This window comes from Monodelphis domestica, chromosome 1, assembly GCF_027887165.1.
Source record: "Monodelphis domestica isolate mMonDom1 chromosome 1, mMonDom1.pri, whole genome shotgun sequence".
NCBI lineage: Eukaryota > Metazoa > Chordata > Mammalia > Didelphimorphia > Didelphidae > Monodelphis > Monodelphis domestica.
The window spans coordinates 311493304-311511731 of record NC_077227.1 but is presented as its reverse complement, the minus strand read 5'-3'; the positions used below and the strand labels follow the sequence as shown (position 1 = coordinate 311511731).

Genomic DNA, 18428 nt, shown 5'->3' with positions numbered 1-18428 from the left:
TGTCCTGGAGCTTTTTCCTTTTGAGATTAAACTCCTTGAGAAAGTTGTTTATAATATATAACTCCAGGGGGTGGAGCTAAGATAGCAGCACAGAAATCTGGAACTGCTGTGAAAATTCTTTCAAACCAACCTTAAAATAGTGCCTCAAAAGAAATACAGGAGCCAGAGAATCAACAAGGGCTTGGAGTGAAGTAACTTTCCTACATAAAATACCTTGAAAGGTAGGCAGAGAGCATCTATTTCATTGGGGATCAGAGGGGATCTGGAAGTAAAATCTTGCATAGAGGAGTGCAAACTGCCCACCCAGCACCTACTGTGGCAAGTCCTGAACCTGGACACAAGTCAACTTTGGGATCCTAAGACCCTGCCTAAGCCAGCAGCAGAGCACCCTCAAAAGACCCAAGCCCTGGCACAGGACTGAAGGGAGGCCCCAAGCTCTACGGAAGGGCAGTCCACAGTGCGCCAGGCTGGTGAAACCCCAGAGTGAGGCTCAGGACTTCTGTACAAACCAGCAGTGAAAACCGAAACCCCAGAACAGCCACAGAGCAAGGAAGTTCCTGCCTGGCTGGTGCTAGCTTAAGGGGAGGCCCAGAGTCCCACACTAAAACCCTAAGCCCCAGGATGAGGTAACTCCAGTGTATCTACCCTGTAGGTCCTGGAGGAGATTGAATCAGCAGCAGGAGGTGACTTCCAGAGCTCCCAGCCCACCTTGGAAGAACTAAAACTTGTAGAAACCCAGAAATAGAGCTGAGGTAGCCTCAAGGAAAAACTTAAGGTTGGTTTGAAAGAATTTTCACAGCAGTTCCAGCTTTCTGTGCTGCTATCTTGGCTCCACCCCCTGGAGTTATATATTATAAACAACTTTCTCAAGTCTGGAAAAATGAGTAAACAGTAAAAAAAAAAATCTCACCATAGAACATTTTTATAGAAACAAAGAAGAGCAAGGCACAGTCTCAGTAAGGGACAGTGTGATCAAAGCAAAATGGAAATTGGTCTTAGACTCTGGAAGAACTAAAAAAGGAATCAAAAAATCAAATGAGAGGCAGAAGAAAAATATGGAAAAGAAATGAAAATAATACAAAAAATAACAGTTTAAGAAGCAGGATTGGCTAAATGGAAAAAGAGGCAAAAAATCCAACAAAGAAAAAAATTAAAAAAAAAAAAGTAGAATTAACCAAATGGAAAAGGAGGTTCAAAACATCATGGTAGGAAATTATTCTTTAAATTAGAATTGGGGGTATAGGAGCTAATGACTTCATGAGACAACAAGAAACAATATATGTCTCTACTTGTCCCCTTATTCTTTTCTAAACTTTGTCCAATTTTGACTCCCACCTTTCCATTAATTTACTCTCTCCAAAGTTGACAATAATCTTTTCATTGACAAATGGAATGTCTTTTTCTTAAATTTCTTCAGCTTTTAACCCTATGGGACCTCTCGTCTGAATAATCTCTTTTCTAGGTTTTCTGATAAGGTTCTCTTGATTCTTCCCTTATTTGTTTGACTGCTCCTCCTTAGTCTTTTTTTTTTTTTGCTGAATTAAAAAAGAAGACATTTTATTATCCCAATTTCATGTAATAACAGTTTTCCACATAAATAACCTGGTTATGAGATCCAAATTGTCTCCCTTCTTCCCTTCTGTTCCCATACCTGGAGATGGCAAGCAATTTGATATGGGTTTTTCATGTATTATCATGCAAAATGCATTTCTATATTATTCATTCTTATAAGAGAATTCTTGCTATTGGATTCTCAGTGAGGTCATGGTCAATAAATATAGGTGACTCATAAAAGTCTGTCCTGGGTCCTTTTCTCTTCTTATTTGACATTATATTTAATGTCCCAAAGGATTAAATTATGATGTCTATGAAGATGACTTATGGATCTATTTGTCTAGGCCCAAGTTCTCTCCTGGCTGAAAATTTTGTTTCATCAGTTACTTCTTACATATTTCCAACTGGATGTCCTGTAGATGTATGAAACTCAGTGCTTCTTAACCAGAATTCATTATTTCCTCTACAATCTCCTCTCTTTCCAGTCTTTCTTGAGGGTGCGTTTATCTTCCTAGTTATAAAAGGTTTACAACTTAGGTGTTATCCTTGACTTCTCTCTCAAATTTTCTCCACATATCCAATCTATTATGAAGTCTTATAATTTCTGACTTCAGAGTGTCTCTCACGTAGACCTCCTTCTTTCCAGGCATATAGCAAGCCACTCTGGTATAAGACCTCATTGTCTCATTCCTGGACTATGTTAATTTTCGGATCAACTGAATATTCAATTGGTGGTCACCAGGGATTTAATTTCAAAATCCCAAAATGAATTACTCAATTAAATTGAATTTATAGTAATTTATTTTATAATAGAGGGAAGGTATTTAAGGAAGAGAGAGAAGGGGAGAGGGAAAGAGAGAAAGAAAAAGCTCTGGCTTCCTCTGAACCAGTTAGAAATTCTATGGCATCAGTCAGGGGAAAGGAATCTCGAGACCATGGGCCTTTCTTAGAGGTTCACAACTCCAGAAAGGCCAAGGAAAGAAGTCAGCCTTTACACTGACCACAGCAACTGTCTAAAAAGAAAGCAGTCTGAGGTCTTCTGCACAAGCTCCTCCAGGGGTCCAGTTCCACTGCCAAGTGTCTTCACTCCAAGTCTGAGTGTCTGTCTTCCAGTCTCTCCTCAAGTGTCTGTCTTCCCTCCAGCTCCGAGTGACTGTCTTTACTCCAATTTAGAGTGTCTGTCTTCTAGGCCAACTCAGAGTGGCTTATGATCAGTCCAACTCCAAGTGATTGATTCTGAAGTGATCACTCTAAGTCCGAGTCACTGATCCATCTCTGTGTGTCTCTGTTTCTACTATTTAAAGACCTTTTTCTCTTGTGTCACCTCCCCTAAATTTTATGTCTATCAATCACAGCAGACACTCCTCTCCAGGACTCCCTACTCTCTTTCACAGACCTCCCACTCAGTATATGAAATGGCTGTTCATACCTTTTTGTGGTTAGTTCACGACTTTTTGTGATTAATTCATACCTTTTTGAGGTTAAAATGGGTAGATCTACTTTAAGTACTGGGTTTACACTTTGGGGATTAAAATCTAAAAATAGTCAGGGGATTACAATTTAATCTTCACAATCAACGAAGAGCTAGGTACCTTCATTGTTACAATCATGGGAGAGCCAAATCCAATCTTCACAACTATTACAATAATATGTTGGTTGACATTACTGCCTGTCAGTATCCAAGTCCATTTTCCACTCAGTTGCTAGTAATTTTTTTCTTTTCTTTTTAAACCCTTAGCTTTTGTCTTAAGGCAGAAGAGTGGTAAGGGCTAGGCAAAATGGGGTCACATAGCTAGGAAGTGTCTTGGGTCAGATTTGAACCCAGGTCCTCCTGACTATAGACCTGGCACTCTATTCATTTGGCTACCTAACTGCCCTATGTGATTTTCTTAAAGCTGAGGCTTTCCTTCAAACCTCACTCAAAAACCCTATGATATTTCCTATTACTATTGCCTCTAGAATTGAATATGAAGTCCTGTTTGACTTTTAAAGATCTTCACAACTTTTCCTCTTTCCTACCTTTCCAATCTTCTCCAATTTACTTCCCTGAATGTACTTAGTGAATTAGCCTACTTGCCTAGTTGCCTACTACACTGGAGTAGAACTAAACTTACCCATTTGCTTTTCTTTGTACACAATCCATTTCCAGATTTTTCTTTTCTTCTAGCTGGGCATCTGGGTGGTGCAGTCCCAGTATTCACTGAGACTAAAGTCAGGAAGATTCATCTTTCTGAATTTAAATCTGGCCTCAGACTCAGAGAGCTGTGTGATCCTGGGCAATTCACTTAAGCCTATTTGCTTCAGACCTCAGTTATAATATGAACTGAAGGAAATGGCAGACCACTCTACTATCTTTGCCAAAAAAAAAAAAAAAAGCCCCAAATAGGTCCAAGAAGAGTCAGACATGAATGAAATTACTGAACAACAATTTGCATGTAATGCTCTCCTTCCTTATTTCTACCTCCTGACTTCCTTCAAGGCTCAACTCAATTCCCTTCTTCTCATGTCTTCCCTCTGAATATACCTCCAATCTACATGGAGTATATCTTGTATGTTGTTTAGTTTCTAGAATGTAAGCTCCTTGAGGACAGGTATATTATTTTGATTTCTTTTTCAGTATCACCAGAATTTCACACATTGCTACTATATAACTAGCGCTTAATAGATGCTTGTCAATTGACTGCCTGTACTTAGAATAGGGGGAAAGAAGAACATTAGGAATATCCCAGATAATCCACATGCCTCATTTAAATTACTTTGTGGCATAGTCTTTCTGTGTTCTGTTGCATTATTATTGTTCTTACTGTCATTGCTTTATTATTGCTAAGGCAGAAGAGTACACATTTCAGAGGAAGAAAAGATTTCAGAATCCTCTCAGTAAATTAATAAGGAATCCCAATAAGTTTTCATCCAAATGAAGACTTCTATTTGGGTGGAATCCATTACACTCCTAATAGCCCCTTCCTCTTTTGGATAACTAATCCATAGAAAGTTTTTCATTACATCAAACAAATTTGTCTCTTGGCGTCATGCACTCATCATGATGTTCTTTATTATAGTACTAATTATTATTATTTATTATCATTATATTTCTAATCCTTTCAATTATCAAGACTGAAAAAAACATGAATTCATTAACAAATCCTTCTTGAGTACAATCTTCCTTCTAAAACAACCTAGACTAGTCTTCCTTAGGTTAAAGTTCCTTAGTTCCTTCAACTGATCTGCTCATGGCATGTTCTCCATACATTTTATTATGGTGGCCAACATCATCTGGATGTATTTCAGCTTTCCAAGTTCTACTTTAAATTTACCATCCTAAAAAATGACTTGATATAAGAAATATGCAAAAGCAAAGAGTTCAATAAGACTATCATCTTCTATGTTCTTTTTTCTCTTTTTAGTCTGATCCTATAATCTTATTGGATGTAAGGTACTTCCCTTTAGGAAATTCCCTCTGTTGATATGGAATGGCTACTCTTTTGCAACTTATTATCTTAAAGAATTTGAATGGGACTACTGAGAAGTGAAATTATTTATCCTAAGCCTCCTGATGACACAGCCTCCCTTGACACCTTGCCAGTACTTGCTGCATTTTCACTCATTTTCCTTGACTAGCTGGTCAAGGTGGGGGAATTGGAATATTCTTTGTCCCCTATTGCCACTCCAAAGTTCCCCCTTCCTCTATCACTCAGTAACCTCTCTTCCCTTGTAGGCCATGCTATTCAATAGCTACTAGCCAAACATAATCCTGGTAGCAGTTGTCCAAAGACCTCCAAGTCACTCCCTTTCCTTCCTCAATGAGTTTGAAACAAGGAGAACTGAAGCCAGATGGGACACTGAGCTGGCACCAGAAAATGGAAGGTAGCTTGTGCATGGAAATGGTTGCTTTAGGGCATACAGAAGATGGAAGAGGAAAAATTATGAATTTATTTTCAGAGGTTGTGTTATCAACTCCAGGAATTCTAGTTGAACTTATACCTAAGCTGTATTTTTATTTGATGCTTTACTTGTTTATGTTTTTGTAGTCATTCTCTTTTTGGGTTTGTGTCTTGGTTGTTATTGTCACCATAACAGCTCTTTATGTGGTATTATTATTTTCTTACTCTTATTTGCTTTGCTTTTTGTGGCAAGGCTCAGATCCACTTAATTATTTCTCATTTCTATCCTTACTACACAATCATAGAGCCCTTTACTACTCTTTGCTTTGGATTTCCATCACTAGGTGAAAGTCTTCCTAGGGTTTTTGCAAGGAAATCTCTATAAACTGTAAATGTGGGTTCTTATTTTTAAAATCATGTGATTTCCATAGCTAGCCTCCAAGTTTAGGCCTTTTTATCATCTATTTCCTGGATAATAACAACAGCCTCCAAACTAATTTCCCAGCCTCTGGATTTTGCTCTCTATAATCTACTCTTCACATACTCAGTCAGGTAATTTTCTACATGGTGCCCTTGCTCAAAAGGCACTGGGTGTTTCCTTGCATCCCAAATGAAACATCAAATCAATACCCAAGCTTTTAAGGTCCTTCATCAAACTGTTCCAATCGACATCCCTTGTAGTCCTACTTCATTCTAATTCCAGCCAAATGAACTACTTACTATTGTGTTGCCATGTTATTTCCCTTTTGTGCCTTTTGTGCACTGTCCCCTCATTGATGAATACGATGCCTACCATTTCTCCAGTTAACATCATTCCCTTACCTCAGATTCAAATAGGCAGTTGGTGATGTGGGACTGGAGGGAAAGACTGCAGGGTTTTCTGGGCTCTGTGTTGCTCTAGGCATATTGAAGGTGGTGAAGACAAATTTAACTAGTATTCTGAGGGGCAGCCCTGCAAATGCAGACACGTCTCTCCCAGGAGAAAAAGAAATGCCTAGACCAAAATCAGAAGTGTCTCCAAACTTCCAGACTTATCTGAATAGCCTGGGCATGGCTCATTCCCTTGTTGAAGGATTGCCTAGGAATCTTCTTTCCCTCTGCAGGAAGCCTGTATAAGCATGCTATAAGAATCCCTCTTCTAAGGTGCAGCTAGATGGCTCAGTAGATAGAGAGCCACATATAGAGATGGAAGGTCATGGGTTTAAATCTGAACAAGGCTAACAAATCTAAGCAAGTTGCTTAACCCCCATTGCCTAGCCTTTATTGATTATCTTGACTTGGGACCAATGCACACTATTGATTCTAAGATGGAAGGTAAAGTTTTTTTTTTTTTAATCCTCACCTTCTGCCTTAGAATCAATACTGTGCATTGGTTCCTAGGTAGAAGAGCAGTTAGGGCTAGGCAATGGGGGTCAAGTGACTTGCCCAGGGACACACAGCTGGGAAATGTCTGAGGCCACATTTGAACCCAGGACCTCTCATCTCTAGGCCTGACTCTCAATCCACTTAGCCACCCAGCTGCCCCCAAGGTAAACTTAAAAAAAAATTAAAATGAAAGAAAAATAAAAGAATCCCTGCTCTAACTAAAGCATTCAGAGATCAGGAATGTATTCTGAAGTACAAAGCAGATGAGTTGTGTATAGTCCAAAGGGTACATATATATATGTATATGTATATGTATATATATATATATATATATATATATATGATAACTGTGGGATAGCAAATTCAGCTTGGCATTCTGGATAGTTTGGGGGTAGGAATAGATAGGTAGAATATGGACTGAGAATTATGGAAGTCAAGGGAAGGGGAAAAGGTTAAAAGGTATCCAAAGCCAACAGGAAAACTTGAGGGGGGACTTTGAAGATGGAGAGAGAGACAAGGGTAAATCCTATGCGGCTGTTATCATGGGAACAACAGTTATGAGCAGATCCGCCTAATGATCAGTTGAAGAGAGAGACAAAAGAGTGAAATGTGGTCCTATGGCCAGGCCACTTTTGTTCCAGATTTGGCTGGGGTGAGGACTGCTCCTTTACCCACTTTCTCATATTGAGTTTGGGATACCTAATCCCAGGCTGCAGAAATGCTGATTGTGACAGCATCATTTCACTCACTTGGTCCAAGGTGAGTTATTGCCATTGCCCATCTACTGGGTACTGCTCCACTACTGTTATTACATTGTTCCAATTATGGGAATGACTTGGCATGATTGGTTCAATAGAGGAGGCTCCCTCAAGATGAGGCTGAGACAGTGGCATGATTCATAACCCTCTGAGCAAACCTTCTGCCAGCCTTGCAGAGCAAGGAACTGAAAAGTCAGACTTAGATGATTAATCTATTAAATTTAAAAGACCCATGACCTCCCCACAGTTCAGATGAGCAGCCATTCATCCCCAAAACAACAGAGTAATCTACCAAATCTGTTTATTACTCTGGCCTGTGCTTTGTAGACTGTAGTTCTTACTTGGTGACATATTTATGCTGCCTTTCACCTTGCAAGCTTCACATTGGGGAATGAGGAATGCATTGCCAAGAAAAGAGATCTGCACCTTATATTATTTGCCTTTTTTTAACCTGAAGGTTTTGCAAGCTTAAGTGGAAACAAATATGCTTGTCTGCAATACCTTAATTAGGAAGAGAATTTTTAGTGGTGTTATGAACACCCAAAATATGAAAAGAATAAGTGACTTATTTAGAGAGTAGTTGAACAGTTTCCATGTTGAAGGGGGAAAAGAACAAAAGTCAGTTACACCTTTGTCATTTAGAGGACATTTTCCTCTTTTTCACTCAAGCACAGAAAAGATGAAAACCTGAGGAGGTGTGCATGGGGAATTTGCAAAGTGACACCATGGACAGAGGCAAAGTTGCAGTGGGAGGGTACATTTGAGATCATTGAATCCAGTGCCTTCATTTTATAGATGAGGATTTGAAAGCTAGAGAGCCTGGGTTTGAAGTCAGATTTTAGAGGCTGATACTTGAGTGGCCAAGGGAAAGTCACTTCCCTGATCATAGCCTTTGGAAGTCATTGGATACAACTTCATTTTACAGATGAACAGAGGCATAGAAAAGTTAAAATAATTTGCCTAAGGTTATATAGATAGCAATGGAGGCAGGAATGGAACATTAATCCTTTGGCTTCATATACATCAAGTTTCCAGATTTTCAGTTATGCTGCCTCCCAAATCTCAGGACCTTTATTTTACTTACCTGCAAAGAGGTTTAAGTGACTTATCCCTGATCAAACAGTGAATGCTTAGAATCTTTTGTCTAAAAACTCTTTTTTGACATGCTGCCTTTTTATTTTAATTAAAAAATTTTTTACAGGCAATAGGCGGGGGGTGGGGGTGGGGGTTGAATCTGGGTAGCTCAGTGGATTGAGAGCCAGGCCTAGAGATGGGAGGTCCTAGGTTCAAATCTGGCCTCAGACACTTCCCAGCTGTGTGACCCTGGGCAAGTCACTTAATCCCCATTGCCTAGCCCTTACCACTCTTCTGCCTCTACTGTGTATTGATTCCAAGACAGAAGGTAAGGGTTATAAAAAAAAGGTCAATGGGGGTCAATCCCCATTGCCTAGCCCTTACCACTCTTCTGCCTCTACTGTGTATTGATTCCAAGACAGAAGGTAAGGGTTATAAAAAAAAAAAGGTCGATGGGGGTTAAGTGACTTGCCCAGGGTCACACAGCTGGGAAGTGTCTGAGACCAGATTTGAACCTAAGACCTCCCATCTCTAAGCCTGGCTCTCAATCCACTGAGCCACCCAGCTGCCCCATACATAATGCCTTTTAAAGGAGAAATGAGACACTGAAACTTTACATAGTCTGGTAGAGCTGATGGGATTTGAACCCAGATCTTTTAACTCCCAAGTTAAGTGCACTTTCCATTTCATTGTATTGTCCTCATTAAATTACATTAATTTATGGTTCCATCTTCTCTCTCTTATTAAGCTTTGAGAGCAGGGCCTGATTCATCTTTTTACCTAAATCATATCTAGCAGGTTGCTTTGAAAGTACATTTTACTCAGTAAATACTTGCAAGATTTGAATGTCTTTTCTCTGTTGTAGCTTGATCTACTCAGCTTTAAAGGCAAAGCTCCAGTCTATTTCCTCTATGAAGCATTCTTTGATTACTGTATTTCAGACCATATCGATTTCCTCTCTCTCTGAATTTCCCAAGCAGTGAGAATCTTGTGAAGATTAGCCTATTGCTAGGCTCTCGCTGAAAAAAAGGTAATTCCATGTTTTACCTCTGCCTATTTGCTTTCCTAATATAATAGAAAGTTCTTACATTCCCAATGATTATTTTACTCAGGTCTGTGAAGGCAACGAATGTAGAGCTCTGCTGATTACAGTCAAAATTCATCTAATAACGGCGAGGAAACTGTCCAAATCACCTTGCCCTTTTGATAAATGGAAGAGTGAAAGGTGCACGTTTATGCTCCACTTGCTGATTGACAGACTCTAGGGTTCCCTCTCCTATGAATGGTCTAATTAATCTGCCCAGCAACAGCAATCAGATAGATATCAAGTCAGAGACCTGGCGCTCTGGGCTTCCCACCTGAGTCTCCCTTAAACTGTATACCTGCACCTTAGTCCATAGTTAAACCTTTGGGACTGAAGAGCTGGAAAGCCTTCTGCTTGCATGCCTATAAACAATACAGGGCTTGACGTGATCCTCTGAGTACCTCACAAATCCACATCCTGACCATTAAACCTCGAGTCCTATTTTATTATATTTCCGTGAGGTAATTTTGTCCTGTCGATTTTTCTTTTCTTTTTAAACTCTTAAGCTTCCATCTTGGAATCAATCCTGTTTATTGCTTCTAAGGCAGAATTGGGGTAAGGGCTAGGCAACCTGGTGAAGTGACTTGCCCAGGGACACACAGCTAGGAAGTGTCTGAGGCCACATTTGAACCCAGGATCTCCCATCTTTAGTCCTGGCTCTCAAACCAGCTGCCCTCAATTGTCAATTTTTTGAGAAGAGGCTAGAATACTATTTATTTGGTAAGTTTTAGTGTGCCTTGTTTTCTGGGTATAAGTTGGACTAGATAGCTAATGAGATCACCTCCAACTTGAAAATCCAGAGATTCTGTGAGCCCATGATATGCTCCTTTGACCAAACAGAGTCCTTGGGCCTCTTGGGGAAGCTACTTTGTGCAGAATCCAAAAATTCCCATGGGCCTTAGAATCCTGAAGGTACGGATTATTTTTCACTAGGCAGATATTCTGCCTTTCCAGATCTCAGGCCTGAGGTTAGTAGTTTTGGGAAATAATTTCCTAAGAAAAGCTGAGCTGCTCTTATCTCCTATTACACTGGTTTATACAGCATTTGTAAGGGGCTCACAGATAGGAAAAGGATTATGACTTTATGTCTTATTCAATAGGGAAGGAGCCAGTTTAGATATTAGTCCATTAGAGATATTCATACTAAATTCTATGCACCCTTACCCTGTTTCCCTGGCCCTCCATGATGTGAACAAAGGACAAATATATACGGACAAAATCCAGAACTACTAAATGGGATCATTTGTGGGGGTCCCTGAACCTAGATCCATGACTCATAGATGATGAAGGAGCAGGACAGGATCCCGTATGTGTGAGGAAGCAGCAGTTCAGTAATCTCTGCATTTTGTGTAGGGAAGGGATGGATACAGAGGAAGGGAGGGGAGTTTAGAATTCAATAATAATGACAATGTTAATGAAAATGTATGTAGTACTGTGTTTAGCACTTTAAAATCATCTCTTTCAATCCTCACAGCAACTCTGGGAACTAGGTGCTATTATCCTTATTTTAAGGCAAATAGACATTCAGTGACTTGCCCAGGACCCCACAGCTAGTAAGTATATGAGGTCATATTTGAACTCAGGTCTTCTCAACTTCTTCTCTGGGGTTCAATCTACTGTACTACCCATCTGCCCTTGTAAATGAGGAGAAAAAATGAATAACAACTTATGGAGAGATAGATTAATTGTCCTCCCAGAATTCACCCTCACAGGTCAAAAGGAGGCACTCAGAGATTTCTAACCTGGTGTCCTTGAATTTTTAAAACATATTTTGATAACTATATTTCAGTTTTACTGATTTCTTTTATATTTTCATGCATTTTATGTACTTTAAGACATTATTCTGAAAAGGGGTCCATAGGTCTACCAATGGAATCTATGACATAGAAAAGATTACACTTTCTAGCTTTCAGCTTTCTAGTAATTTTTTGAAGGATAAAGGGCTACACAGAAAACACAGTGTTGTGTATAAAAAGCTGGCAGAGGAGTCAGGAATATACTTGCTATATAATCTCCAACAAATATTACAGTATCCCTGGCAACTAAGCCAGTAAGTTTTTGTCTGGATGTTGATTGCATCCTAGATTTAGGTCCTCTGTACCTTACCATGTTGTACTTCAACCATTCTGTCCAATCTACCTTATCAGACAAACCACCACCACCTGGCAATGGACACCAGTGGAGACAGATCAGGACACAGAGTTCAAGAGGCCTAGGAATAGCAGGGCCCTCCTTGCTTCCCATCCCCACCCCCTACTCCCAGTTCTCCCACTGTCATCCAGGGAGTACATTTATAGAGGATGCAACCTATGAACTGCCTTTGCACAATCTGCAGCCCTTCCTTCCTATATCTACCAGAGATCCAGCAAAGAAAGTTTTCGTCCAGAGAGCTCTAATTTTATCAGGAGAAATGATATAAATAAAGATGCAATTTCCTCTGCTTTGCTACTACTGGCTGGGCTGTCTGTGAGGGAAAGATCCCTCTGGTGAGAAAAGGAGGTGTAGCAACTTGGACTGAGTTAGTACCTTGTTCTTTTCATTTCCTAGTTGGGCAGAACATATACCCTAAAGGAATACTGCAATGGTCCCCACTGGGTATCTTCTATTTGCCCAAAGGACTTCTCCCGATGCTGAGAGTCTATCTACTGTTTCTTTCTGCTGCCTCATTGCCAGCCAGTGAAACACCAATTCTATTTCCTGCTGTCAGTCAAATTTCTCAATCTGAATATAGAGAACCTCCAATGAAAAAGAGAACAATGCTCCCTTTGACTTCTGGCCTTCCTTCTCCTGCTGCTGTCCATTGAAGGAATAAGAAGAGCAAGGTTGCTAGTAAATGGGAATTCTGTTTCCTGATTTCAGTCTCCAGCTTTGCCCTTTTCTTGCCAAATCTACAGTCTTTTGAGGGATAAGGAGTTGTGAAGAGGGGCCTCCCATCTGACCATATGCCATCCATCTTATATTTCATTTGCCTACCATTCAGTTGCAAACCTTTATTGGAAAGAAGAAAAGCTGCCTAGACTCAAAGGTAGATATTCTCGAATTTGGTTAGACTTACATTCTAGTGACTCTAAACTCCTGTGGATAATCATAAAAAAAGTCCACCTCTATCTAAGAAATTCTTTATTCCTATCTCCCTTAATCCTGATAATTCAAAGATACAACCTAACTCTACCCAGCCATTTCTCCATGCCCTCCAGAATTCACCCATTCCACAGGCAATAAGCATGCCTTCATCTTGACTCTTTCCTCCTCAAACTCATTCTATTTTCTAGTTCTTATTGAAGCCTGGCTTCCACCTGATAACAGAGCCACCCTGGCTACCATTTCTAGTAATAGTTGCCTGTCACTCACTGACCTTAGCTAAGTAGGAGAGGTGGGGGAATTGGAATACTTGCTTCTTACTGTTATTTCCAAATTCTCCTCCCAACTCTGTCACCCAATATCATCCCTTCCTTGGAGATTCAGGTTATTTATTCATATATTTCACCCAATCAAGAAAAACTAGTGGTCTACAGACCACTAGGACACTCCCCTTCCTTTCTCAATTAGTTCAGTAACTGAATCAAAACGTTTCTCTTCTCAACCTCAGTTCTCATACTAGGGGATTACAACATACATATTAATTCACTCAAATACCCCAACTACTTGGTTCTTCAACCTACTTATTTCAAATGGGCTAAACTTCCATACAAATTTGCTCACACAGAAAGATAGTCAGACATATGGTCATACCATCACTCTCAAATGTACCAGCTCTATATTCAAGAATTTTGAAATCCCCTTATTTGACCATAATTTATTAGCTTTTTACTTCTCCCTCTTCCTTCCCTTATAAAACCCTAAATTTTGCCCATTCTATGACCTCTAATACCTTGAGTATTTATTTATCTTCCAGGTAATTTACCCTACATCAGCCACTCTCACTTCTAACCATCTTGACTCTTTGGAGAACAAGTTCCACTGTACTGATTTCCTCCATTAAATTCCTATCTTCCTTATCATTTTGCCAGTTGTACCGAGTCAAGTCTCAGCTTTGGTTCACTTCAGCCACCACCTCATCTATACACATGCTGTCGATGAAGATGGAGAAAATCATGTAATCATTTTGACAGGGTCCACCATATTTATATTACACAACCTCAATTATGACTTTATTGCACCTAGGCAATCCTACTATATCTCTCTTATCAGCTCATTATCATGCTCTCCATAGTGTCTCTTCTAAAACATTTTATCTCTTCTCAAACCTACCATGGATGGCTACCACAGCACCATCTCTCTCAGCTGAGAACCTTGCCTAATATTTGACAGTAAAAATCGAGGCTATTTGCCAAGAGCTCTTTCTTCTCCCCTTTTCCTCATCTCCTATCACTTAGATGACTTCTGCAACTGTATCTTTCTTCATCTGTATGTCACATGAGGAAATGACCTTATTCCTTACCAGAACTAACTCCTCCACCAGTTCAAGCGATCTCATTCCATCCCATCTCTTTCAACAGTACCCCTCTCCCCATCATGATCCCCACTCTCACTTATTTTCAATTTCTGTCTCCTGGTTTATTCTCTTCTACATACAAACATGCCCTTGTGTACCCTCCTTCCTTCCGAAAAAGACCTTCATTTGAGGCTATTATCAAAATTGCCTCTTCCATTTATAACTACATTTCTCAAAAAGGCAGTCTACAATAGGTGACTCCACTTTCTCTGCTTTCATTTCCTTCTTCACCCCTCATGATCTGACTTCTGATCTTATCATTCCACTGAAACTGTGACTGAAACTGCTCTCTCCAAAGTTACTAATGGTCTCTTAATTGCAAACATCAGTGTTTTTTTTTTCTTTATACTCATTCTCCTCAGCATCTCTAGCCTATGACCCTGTTGATCATTCTCTCCTCCCTGATAATCCCTTCTTTCTAGGTTTTTGGGATACCACTTACTCCTTGTTTTCCTACCTATCAGACCACTCCTCGGTTTTTTGCTAGATTCCCCACTGGATTACATCCTTGACCACAGATATTCATCAGGGTTCTGTTCTGGACCCTCTTCTCTTACCCCTTTATATAGTTTCAGTGGGTAGTTTCATCAGTTTCTATGAATTTAATTACCTTCTTTATGCTGAAGACACTCATATCTACCTATCCTGCTTCAATCTCTCTTCTCACCTCCAATCTTACATTTCCAAATACTGTTCAGACATCTCAAACTTCATGCCCAATAGACATCGTAAACTCAATATAGCCAAAATGGATTTCCTTTTTTTTTGCTCTTTCTTTCCCCTCACTCTCACATTCCTTATTGCTGTAATGTACAACATTATCATCCAAATCCCTTGGACTTGCAAACTAGGAGTCACACTGGAGTCCTCACTTTGTCTGATTACCAAAGCCTGTGGATTTCACCTTTGCAAAGTCTTTTGTACATGCCGCCTCCTCTCATCTGACCCTGCCACTTGTCTAGTGCCAGTCCTCATCATCTCTCTGCATGATATATTTTCTCAGATACATAAAGTGCATTTAGGTACATACTGTATATCATCATATAGTAATACTTTGAACTACATGCACCAGATACTGCACTCTGTGGTAGGGCTGCAACTCTGTACCCCAGCGCCCCCAATACAAGAGCATGTGACTTTGTACTCCCAAATACTATCAACTTATATGAATAGCAACTTCACTCATCATCCTTATGGTTCCATACATCTCTAAGGTAAATATGGCCAGATAGTCCAAACTTTTATGGTGACTTTTTTTGTGAATTGTTGCCTCATAATACAGACAGAGAGGTTGTGAAAATAAATTTAAAGTCACTTTAATTTTAAGGACATTTGGGTCTATGAGTTCTTCTTGAGTTCTTTACTTGCCAAATATTATTTATTGTATTAAGGGTGAGGTCCCATGTAAAAAGGAAGCCAATAAAGTCATCCATTCCTTTATCTGTGAAAACCTTCTTATCCTTTAAGACCATATCCTCCCTGAAGTCTTTCCCAAAGTTCCCAGCTGAAAATGATTTCTCATTATTTTTGTGTTCTCACCAAGTACAGTATAGTAGTAGAGTACAGTATAGTATAGTATAGGATATACACTAGAGTACCTTAAAAATATCCTGTGCATTTATTTATATTACAGTTGTTAGTATAACTTAGCTTCCACACTAGACTGTAAGCCCTTGGAGAATATAAAATTTATACTTCTTATAACACATAGCACAGAGTCTTGTAAAGGTGCTTAATTAATGTTTGTTAACTTGAATTTTGCTTCAATAATATTTGCATTTAAAAAGAAGCCTTCTTCCAAAAAGGCATCTCAATTAATTCTAATGGGGGAAGTTTTAGGCATTCTTTGGGGCAATGGATAACCTTGATAATCTTCAAATCAGATGGCTCCAGTGGCTGTCTACTGAAAAAGAAACAATGGCTGTGGTAGATATTATTCAACAATGGGAAAGTGAATCATCATCTATAATAGATCCCATTAGATTCTTCTCACTGCTAAAATCATAACTTTTGGGAGACAGACTAAAGTTCTCAAAGTAAGAACTTAATGAAAGATCTTAGCACTTATGGGGGGGGATCAAAATCTATAAATATCTCAAAATTTGTAGCAAGTAAGTAAAATTTACCCAAAGCTATGATTCTGCAGAATTAGAGCAGGAAAATTTTTTCCAGGAATAGATAATACCCGAAATCTTAAGAGCAACTTGTTGGATCAGAAATTCAATTTTGTGTATGTGTGTGTGTACATGTACATGTGTGCATGCACAAACATGTGTGTGTTTAAAGATGAACTTATCTCAATAAATTTCAGTGACCATGCTTGCTACTATAACCAAGAAAAAATTTTCACAATTTTCCTATGTGAATCATGGAATTTAATCCTAAGAAGGAATAGGAGAATTTAGAGAGTGATCAGCTGAGAGTCCCTATTCCCTAGATTTGTAAGTCAGAAAATTAAAACTATATTAAAGAAGAAATTTGGGGTCTGGATCTAAGAAAGTTCAAAACCCTTCTTTTCACAATGTGCTTCAATACCCAATAGTTAATATTATGGTGGGAAAATGGTAAGAAAGTTTCTTATAGTTTGGAAGATGTTGGGATGCCCTGACACTATGGTCCTTTCCTGTCTTACCCTGTTTCATAGGTTTTAGTAATGGAAAGGACCTTAGAGATGAAGGAGAAATAAAACATAATAAATTATTCATGGATCTGGGATAGCAGAAAGTCTAATCCACTATGATAAAAACCACTTAGTGTCTGTGGATAGGAGATAACTCATAGAGGGCTAGAAGCTAGCTTACTTTCACCAATGATCTTCTTGCTTTCAGAGAACAAATAAATTCTGATTAACAATTATAAAAGATATCTAGTCACTTACTATTTTCTTTCCTCTTGAACAAGACTGTGTCTTTTAGTTCCCCTTTCTTTTACTCTTCCTTGCACTATTAAAACAATTATTTGTTTTTTTGTTACATTAAAGTTCCCAGGTATTTCTATCCCTTCCTTCCCTATAGGCATAATTTGACTCCAAAAATGTATATATAAAACTATGTCATAAATGTTTCTATTCATTAGTTCTTTCTCTGGAGGTGAATAATTACAGTTAATCTTCAAAGAATATTTCTGTTATTGTATATAATGTTCTTTTGGTTCTGCTCACTTTGTTATTCATGATTTAATGTAAGCCTTTCCATGTTTTTCCAGAATTAACCTGTTCATTATTTCTTATGGTACAGTATGTTCCATCACAAGCATATACTACAACTTGGTTAGTCATTCCTCAACTGATGGGTATCCCTCAAATTCCATTTCTAGATGCCACTTACCTGACTTAAATTCTCACAACATGTTGCTACCACAGTATAATTGGCTGTGTACTCTAAGTGGATCTAAAGAAGTCATATAAAATAGCCATGTAAACCTTAGAAACTAAAGCTACTACTACTAATCAGTCTTCCATAGTACACGAATATATTGCTTTTCTTTCAGTTTAGCTTCTCACTTTATTTGATCTCTTGTCATCAGACCCACTGGTCAATGAGATACTCACTGGGTTCTCCAGGAACCAAGACTAAGAAATTTCCCAACAGAGACTCTCTAGTTCAACCCATTTTTTATAGATGAGACTTAAAGACATCACCCAGGAAGGAATTAGTGGTGCCAGGATTGGAACCTCAGTTTTCTGATGATGAATCCAATATACTAGGCAATACCGACAACCCCTATGATGTATAGATAGAGGAACAGGATGTGAGAGATGAAGTGACTTACCTAAAGCAAAATGTCTATGTAGTGGCAGTGATGGGATTAGAATCCAGCTCAAATGACTCCCAGCAGGGCTTTTTATTATTGTAACATTTTAATGTAATCAATAACTTAAAGTTTATCTTGCTATACATTTTTAGGTGCATTATTTCAGAATGTACAGTCAGAAAAGAGTCTGAGCATTCTTAGAAACTAATGAAGGTATTATTTTTTAAATTATCATTTTATATATTTTGGTGAGGAAGGATAATGTAAGGCAACTAAGGACTCAGCTGAGGACTGAGCTAGGAGAAAACCACTGCCATGTTTGGGTTGGAGAGTTATGAAACTAATCAACTAATCTCTTTAGATCTTCAGTTGCTATTTGGTACTGTACACTTCTTCCCAGTGCTAAGATAGTGCTAATATGGGCATGAATACATTAAAACCTTTGTGGGCCACTTAGCTTGCTC

At 38.9% G+C, this 18428-nt stretch overlaps 1 protein-coding gene across 1 annotated transcript in view; it reads right to left on the bottom strand.

Moving 5' to 3' along the window:
• FSTL4 (follistatin like 4) overlaps positions 1-18428 on the bottom strand; it is an 857042-nt gene that overhangs the window by 67981 nt on the left and 770633 nt on the right. The gene's annotated exons all lie outside the window — the stretch shown is intronic.